This window comes from Chelonia mydas, chromosome 4 (assembly GCF_015237465.2).
Source record: "Chelonia mydas isolate rCheMyd1 chromosome 4, rCheMyd1.pri.v2, whole genome shotgun sequence".
Classification (NCBI taxonomy): domain Eukaryota; kingdom Metazoa; phylum Chordata; order Testudines; family Cheloniidae; genus Chelonia; species Chelonia mydas.
The window spans coordinates 60,008,619-60,017,612 of NC_057852.1; the positions used below are offsets into that span (position 1 = coordinate 60,008,619).

Below are 8,994 nucleotides of genomic sequence, written 5' to 3' on the forward strand. Positions count from 1 at the left end.
TGGGCATGTGAGAATAGTGAGGTTCCTGAGATTTCTCACAATTTGAGAGAATTACTTATATGGGTGTGTTTGCAGAATAAGCACCTGGAACCCCAATCCTGCAAATTAATCCAGGTGGCTCTCCATTGATTTCAGCTGAGTGTTTCCTTTAATCTTCTGGGTGATTATGTCCGACTGATTTATTCACTGTTTTGCAGATTATACAGTTTCTAACCCAGGCTTGCTATCATTTTATTTAATAACAATGTGGAGCCCAACAACACTGACTGTAATAGAGATATCAGGAATATGACCCCACTGCATTCCATGGGATGCCAAGATCATCCCCATCCTTTGGTAAAGACACCACATCCTTTCCTGAAGGCGCCAAACTCCACTTGACATAAAAGCATCACAATGCTGTCACAGATGTTCCCCTGTGCAGCTAATGGATGCCATACAATACAACTCTGCCCTAGTGCACAGACCCTTTCTGGATAGCGCATCTGAGATATGTTAATGGCATCCAACCACTAACACCTCCTAGTCAAAGATCTTTCAGCATATACGTTACAGCTGTCTAAACACAACAATACCACATTATACCACAAAACAATCAAACAATTTTTAAGGTGATATACTATATCTCCATAGATGCATCTGCTTAATAAGCTGAATAGTAGACTGAACTGTTTTTTGGATGGTGTGTTTGGAATTGGACATTTCAGATTCAGTTGAGCATTTACTAATTTCATTTTCCCCCCTTCATCTGCCTGTGCAAGTTGTATACTTGTATTAGTGCAGTCATTAAACAGTTAAGGTCTGATTCTGCTCTCATTTACACTGCTTAATTCCATTGATATCAGTGGCGTTACTTCTGATTTAAATTGGAATCTGTTAAATCAAGATTAGGTCCAACATGCTGGCTGTCTCTCTCCCTCTTGCCCCCTAACCAGCTCTAGTTCCCAGTGATTGGAAATATTTTAGTTAGTTGCCTAAACACTGCGGGCTTAACATTTCCTGTCTTCTAGGTGACAAAAGAAGGCATTAAGGACAAGGCTCTTGTAAAACTGATGTCCATTTGGTAGCAAATTTAGCCCCTCCCTTCTGCTCCCACACTCACATGGACTGCATTTCTAACAACAAAATCTACTAAGGGAAGTCTGACATCATCACATCTAAGGGTGAGTCAACCTAGCCCACAGCATAGTTTGGTAATCAGTTTATGACAGTTCACCACAGCTCAGCCCTGTCTAAACTGGCAAGGGAAACAATGTGAGCACCCTGTAAGCAAGAAACTTGTTTCAACATGTGTCATTGATAATGCAATTTAAATTGCAAGTGTAGGCACGGCCTGGGAGAGCTGTTACTCAGCTCCACCTAGTGGAACTATCTGTTACTGTGAGTCCTGTAATTTTATTCAGGTAGATGTGGAGCGGGGATGGCTGAGATCTGTTTTGTTTAATTGTATCATCTCTCTCTCTCTCATTATAGTAATACTTTAAATGAATAAGAACCACCAAATTATGCACAAAGCTAACTTAAGTAATCATATGTTTGCCTGTTACCCTGGTCCTTTCGTTCCTGTTGTTGTTGAGTCTTTGGAATAGGAGCTCAGGGTGAGGCCCCCAGGGCCATGCCTTCCTATCTGTTTGGAGAGCAGCCCAGTAATCTGGGACCTCTCACTGCTCTTGCAATACAGTAAATAATAATGATTGCAGTAATAAATAGATATGTATGAGAACAACTAAAGCAACTATAAGCCTGAGCAGCATTTTGGAGCTGGAATCTGTTTGGGGAGTGTTTGGATTGGGCCCATGAGCATCATAGGATAGGACCAAGCCATGAAAATTTGAGTGGTAACTAAACTTTGCCATACTTTGGATCTTTATTCTGGCTGGGACTCAACTTTGATTTAAAGGGACACTGGAAAGTCAATTTAAATCCAGAATTTAGGTTTCACAAAATCTAAATTCAATAGAAATGTTTACAGGAAATGTCTCAGGATTTTTTATTATTATTCAAATAATAATACTTTGTTCTTTGCATTTAAATGTTTCCCTTTGCAATGCAAACAAGGCAGCATTCTGCTACTGCGGAAGAACCAGAAAGTGTATTGAACTCATAACAAAAGCGAATGTAAAGAAAGCATCAGGGTTAAATGTGGTTCTTTCCCCCAGATTTGCTCATCTTCAATAATCAAAAGTGTTAAAATACCGGTGAGGACATTTATTTATAATGTATGTAAAATACTTCTTTAAAAACAATGTCCTTTAATGGGAGGTTTTGGAAACACTATTTGTTGCTGGAGGAGGACAGTATGTAATAGTGATTCATATGCTGTTTTTGTTAAAGAAAGGCATGTTCTGAGTGGCTTCTGAGTCCTCAGTAGCAAAAAATCCGTAGGTAGGCAATGCTTAGATCTTATATGCTGTAGCACTTTTAATCTTCAAAGTGTTTTACAAACATTAACTCATTTGTGGTGTGTTTATGTAACTGTTATTCGTACCACTCCGTTATTAACATAGCACCTAGAGGCCAAATGAGATCAGGGCTCTATTGTGTTGAGCATAAACTAAGATGTGGTCTGCACTTAAAGGTTAGGTCAATATAGCTATGGTGCTCAAGGGTTGTGAAAAATCCACACTCCTGAGTGCTGTAGCTATGCTGACCAAACCCTTGGTGTCAATGCAGCTAGGTCGATGGAAGAATGCTTCCATCAACGTAGCTACTGTCACTTGAGGAGGTGGTGTTACTACAGTGATGGGAAAAACCTCTTCCTTCACTGTAGGAGTGTCTACACTACTGTGCCCCAGAGCCATGTCATTGTAGCATAGGCATAACCAGAGAGAGACAGTCCCTGCCCTGAAGAGCTTACAGTTTACATGATGGAAACAGGACCTGAGGGAAACAGGCATGGGGAGGTGAAGTGACTTACCCAATGTCTAAAAGCAGGTTAGTAGCAGAGCCAGGAATAGACCCCATGTTTCGTGAGTTCCAGTCCAGCACCCAAGTCTTTGGGTAGCACTGCCTCCCATAAATGTTTAAGGATTTGCCTGCAGAAATAGGTAGCCATTTGGGGCTGGTTCAGAGCAGAACACTACATTACAGATGCACACCTCCTGTACTGTCTCGCACAGACCTTGCTTTGATTTGTCTTCGCATAGTTTTTCAATCCAAAGTAAAGTTAATTCGGACTGAATGTAATAGCTTTCTCTCTAAATATACGAGAGCTCTAGATTGCCTACAGTCTGAATTCAGTTGGACCGCTCATGTGCCTGATGTTACAGTCATATGTAAACATGTCCCGGTTTTGAGACCAAGTGAGGTTTGGCATCTGTCTGTCTGTGCTAGGGTTTTCTATAGCACCCATCACGGGCGCTGACATATAATGGTAAAAAACGTGGACCTATCTGTTAAATCATGAAGACAGAATACAAGCATTTCTATCAGTTTAATAAATGAATGTCTGCGCAGTGCTTTGAAGATGCAAAACACCATATAAGTGCTAATGTTATTATTAATAGCTGTACTCAGCATGAAGAATTTGCCCACGGCTGTGAAGAACAGCATCAGTCACTCCCACAGCAGTGGCAGGAATTTGTAATTTAAAGAGCTAGCGGGTTATGCAATGAGACTCAGCTTAGATGTGAATTTTACTCCTCCCACCCCATTTAATTTTTTCCTATTTGATTCACATTCTCTTCTTCCAGAATCCACTTTACTAGGATGGAAGAAAAAAATGGATGGCACACTGGTTACAAATGATATCTCAGGAGATGATAGACGTTTGACTGCAACAGTGTCTGTCTACATACAGGTGATTAAAGTGAATGCCATGTTGGGCTTGAGAAGGCATTTCCTCCCAGGGCATATTGAGAGGGACTTTAGGGGGGAGTGTATTTCTGTTGTGTATTCTGGGGGAAATCATACATTAGGATCAGGTAGGCACAGCCTACACAATCACTTCCTGCAACTGTGTGGGAGGAACATTGCTGGTGGATGGTTTGTTTTGTTTTGTTTTTTAATTATTCTAGGTTCAGAAATGATGCTATGGGTAAAGAGATTGCAGATCCATGCAGTAGATTTTGCCTTTGAAATCTATCACTGTTTAGTGGCACCTCACCTATAGGGCTGATTTCTTTTGGGGGGCTTAAAAGGGTGACTGACTCTTCGGTAACCCTCTGTCCTTGACCTAGTGACAGTAGATTCCGTTCCTTCCCAGGGCAGCTTACCTCTTGGGAAGTGTTCTGTTTGTCCATTTCCAGCTGGTAAAAGCAGCACCAGGCTGTTTGTGTTGAGTCAGCTAATTCTGTAAGTGCAGGTGAAGCAAATATTTTGCTTCGTTACAGTGTGTATTTAAATAATGTATTGTCTTTCAGCATCTTGCACGTACTTTTTAATTAGCACAATCTCTCCATTATTTTTGAAATTTTAAAAAAGCCAGTTATATGAAGGTCTTGATTGCCTAGCAGTGTAATCAAAGGAGCAAATTCGTAGGTGTGGATGATTGTTCTTTCAAGTAAATGTAGCTCTTGTTTGTTTGTTTGTTTGTTTGTTTGTTTTTTGTTCTATTTAGTTTCAATTTTCTGAGTTATATAACTGTTCTCTTTGGCTCATAATCACAGTTTCAGATTAACTATGGCCATGCTGCCTTTTGTTGGGGAGTTGACATATGGCTAAACCACGTGACCACATCTTGTTCCCTAGTCCTGAATATTTTTTGATTGAGGAATTTGCCACAGAGACAGCATTTAGTCAGTGGTAAAAAAGGAGAGAAATGAAGGTCCTGATTGTAGTCTCTGAAATGGCTTTGAGACTGATGAGTTGAGGGCTGTTTGCAGTGTGGTTGTAGCCATATTGGTCCATGGATATGAAAGAGACAAGGTGGGTGAGGTAATATCTTTTATTGGATCAACTTGTGTTGGTGAAAGAGACAAGATTTTGAGTTTCACAGCGATCTTCAGGTTGAGGGCTATCAATTCTGGGAAGTAATATTGTAGAACTGTATTGGATGTGATTGTGGGTGTAAGCATCTCTGCAAATTAGGCCTTTTAAAAAAAACTCCACCAATTTAGTTCAAAATAAATACAGAACAAACAACCCCTCCTCAAACCTTGTTTATGTAGGACCTACAATATTTTGTGCTCTGCTGTTAGAGGGCATAGAAGTGAAGGCCTCAAACCTGCAAACACTTAACTTAGCCTTAAATTTGAGGACAGAGCTTGGCAAAGGTTTTTATGCACAACTTCTTTAAGGCAAAAAAATGCCGATTCTGTGACACCAAAACGTTTCTTGAATGTGTCAATGTTTTTTGATTTTTTTTTTCTGAATTCTTAATTTTTTCTCCTAAACAAAATGACCAGTTTTGACATTTTCAAAACAAAATGTTCTGGGTCTTTTGTGGGTTTTTTTTGTTTGTTTGTTTGTTTTTTTGGTTTGAAACAACTTTTCATTTTGAAATCACCTTTAATTTTATTTTTAAAAAATTCAAAAATATTTTAAAATGCTTCAGATTGAAACAAAACATTTTGATTTTTGTCAAAATGAAACATTTTGACCAGAAATGATATATCCCAAATTTTCAAAATTGTCAATGAACCAAAAGATCCATTTTTCATTCAGTTCTGCTGTGGAGTTTCACTGCATAAGGATTTGCAAAATAAGGGCCCATGGCCTATATCCCTCCAGACTGAGCCATATTGAAGCCAATGGGGTTCTGAGTGGCTGCAGGGTCTGTTGCCCATGCAGAGTAACTTGCAGAACAGTGGTCTCATTAACAAACCCATTTGCCAGAGCTCTGCTATGGTATTCAATGACGGACCATTGATTTAATAAGAAAAGTTGTATTATTTTTAATCTTTAATGGAAATCTGGGGTGTTGGTAATGGCGGACATGAGAAATTGCCTGAACCAAAACCTCGCATCTAAACTCCAGATGTGGGTCTTGGTTTAGATTTAATTTTGAATCTCTCCCTCAAATGTGTCAAATTCGAACAACCTGCCGCTTAGGGAAGTTTAGATTTGGATCTAGATTTCAAATCCACAAGTGCGGGAATGTTCAGATCTGGGCACCCCATTTTGCCCACTGAAGAGAGATGAAGTTAGGAGCTGGAATTTTTGCTCTGACTTATTCTGGAGGGCGGGGAAGAATGCTTGTAAAGTCCAGAAGACAAAAACTGTGGGAGCAAAAGGCAAGAAAAATGAAAATCCCCTTTTAAACTTTGGAAAAAGTATTCTAAGCATTGAGAAAAATAATTGAAAAAGTACTTCAGAGTGTCCAAATAAAATGTAGAGTTGTTCTATCAAACAATCCAGCCCAGTAACTTCTCGGAGGGAAAAAGCAGCATCATGCAGACTGCAATCCACGTGGAAAGAATCTGGAAAATCCTGTGTGTTGTCACACCTGTGATTGATAATCAGCTCTACCATCAGAGCAACAGGTAAACAAATTTCAGAGTAATAGCCCTGTTAGTCTGTATTCAAGAAGGAGGGCAAAGCCACTCATCAGAACAAAGGGGCGAGAGAGACAGAGAGAGGGGAATGTGGATCTCTTGAGCGGGAGCTGGTAATCAGGGAACAGCACTACAAACCAGGAGGAGAGGGGCCTTAGGGATGGGGCTGAGGGGGGAGTGCTTTCTGGGAATGTGCACCTGGGGGCATAGAAGAGGTTGATCTGCTGATTGAAACAGGTACACAGATCAGCTCTTTAGTGAAGGTGGTTGGGTAAATTTCCCTGTGTTTGTTCTGTCATAGTGGATGGTGATGTAACATGATGCACTCCTGTGTAAGCTGACATGGAAGCTTCATTGGATCATTTTTATGTGAATGCCCTCATGGCTAGAAAAGGGGGTTGTCTGAATTATACTCAGAGTATTGGATTTAATTTGAAATCTACAGCAGCATCTCCCCATCAGATCAAACAACTCAGCTCCTGCATATGCTAGGAGACAAAGCAAGGAGTAAAAAAGACATGGCTTTTCACATTTGCAAAAAAAATTCCATCTTTTCAATTCTTTATAAGAAGTAGCTCTGTTATATATGAATGGAATGCTTTTATTTAGCCCATTGTATCTATTAATTGGCTGAATTAGACAATATGTCCATATGACTTTTTAAGAAAGATTAATATATTTTTGTGTTACTCCTGCTTCTGGTGTGGTCCCCCAGTTAAGCTTTGGCAGCCACTCTTGGAATAAAATTACATTTTTAATTTTATGGCACATTTGCAGGTCTAGATCACACAGGTTGGGAGGAGGAGTGGGGCGGGGGGGCAAAGTAGAGGAAAGGGAAAGGATATGTTGTAGAACTAGAAATATTTTTTGAAATTCATTATCCCTCTGCTGATTTGATGGGAAAAAATCTGAACTAATTTTTGCCAGTTATTTCTAGCAATAGGCAAGCATTTACCCGCTGAGCATAAAAATAAGGTAATGTGCCTGTGAGCAGTCTGTGTAAAAAGTAATGCGTATTTCCATAACAACCTTCTACAGTGTGTGTGTATATATAACAGTCTGCTTCTCCTTTGCCTGTGTTTATGTAACCCAGGAACTGTCTTCCACCTTATAAAAGTACACAGTTTGCCATGGTTGCTCACCAAATGGAGTATGGTGGAATTAATAGTAGTGGAATAGGTCTATTATTAATTATTAGAATTTATATTGCAGCAGTGCCCAGAAACTGGCATAGATCAGGATCCTATTGTGCTAACTTCTGTCCAAACACAAAGTAAGAGACAGTTCCTGCCCTGAAGAGCTTACACATGACTCAGTGTCAACCCCGGTAATGGAAATGACCACCATAAAAAGCTTACTGAGTGAGTCCTCTCTATTCCCAGCCAATCTCACGTTGCCTCCCATCGGAAAATGTCATGCCCTAAACTCTAAGAGTGACTGATTGCTTTTTTTCATCTGCTCTCTGTTAATTGAGAGAAAGGACCAAGTTTCTGTTAAACTTATCAAAGGTACGAGTTATAAGAGGGCCAGACATGGTACTGCAGGCATGTTTGTCATCTTTTCTCTCCAGCATCAAGTGCTTTCGCTTTACTTCTTTTTTCCTCAGAGATGCTTGTGCTTGAACATTGTTTTCTCTTGACCAGACTTCATCACAATCAGCAGGTCTTCTTGGAAGCCACTTCTCCCATCTATAATGACAGGTTTCAGAGTAGCAGCTGTGTTAGTCTGTATCTGCAAAAAGAAAAGGAGTACTTGTGGCACCTTAGAGACTAACCAATTTATTTGAGCATAAGCTTTCGTGAGCTACAGCTCACTTCATCGGATGCATTCAGTGGATCCTATGAAGTGAGCTGTAGCTCACGAAAGCTTATGCTCAAATAAATTGGTTAGTCTCTAAGGTGCCACAAGTACTCCTTTTCTTTCTCCCATCTGTATCTCTTTTGAAGCTTTGCCTTGCCACTTGTTATCAGGAAGCTGGAATGTGCTGGGTTTGTAATTAAACTATTTTTTTTGGCTTCACCAGGGTTACAAGGGAGGGATTAACTAAAGGAAAAAGCTAGCATTGTATTACAGAATGAGCTAAATCTTTTTTATTTGTTTGATCTAACAGGTCCCTTTCTCCCAAAACTTCTCATTTTTAGGCCAAATCTTAGTTCTTCAAAACGGCATCTGTCTGCTTTTGCAAATTCAAGACCAAGACCAACCCCAGGGACAGTTTGGGCTTGTCTACACTGGCACTTTACAGCGCTGCACCTTTCTTGCTCAGGGATGTGAAAAAACACACCCCTGAGCGCTGCAAGTTTCAGTGCTATAACGTGGCAGTGCAGACAGTGCACCAGCGCTGGGAGCTGTGCCCTTCGTGGAGATGATTTTTTTCTTTTTTTTTAGAGCTCTGGGAGAGCTCTCTCCTAATGCTGTGCCACGACTACACAAGCCACGTTAAAGCGCTGCCGCTTTAGGATTTATGTTTTGTTTTATTCAAGCTGCCAAATTTCAGAGGACTGCAAAAGGCTGTGCTTTTGGCATAGATCCGCTTAATGGACTTGTTTCATTTTCTCAA

At 40.2% G+C, this 8,994-nt stretch overlaps 1 long non-coding RNA gene across 2 annotated transcripts; it reads left to right on the forward strand.

The window, feature by feature from the left end:
- Nucleotides 1-938: 938 nt before the first annotated feature.
- Nucleotides 939-8,721, forward strand: LOC122465486. 2 transcript variants are annotated; one of them, XR_006290384.1, is made up of 3 exons: nt 939-1,163; nt 3,693-3,799; nt 8,576-8,721. It is a non-coding gene; the product is annotated as an uncharacterized LOC122465486 (long non-coding RNA). The 2 variants fall into 2 exon arrangements; XR_006290385.1 differs by lacking the exon at nt 939-1,163 and adding an exon at nt 1,388-1,403.
- Nucleotides 8,722-8,994: the final 273 nt, after the last annotated feature.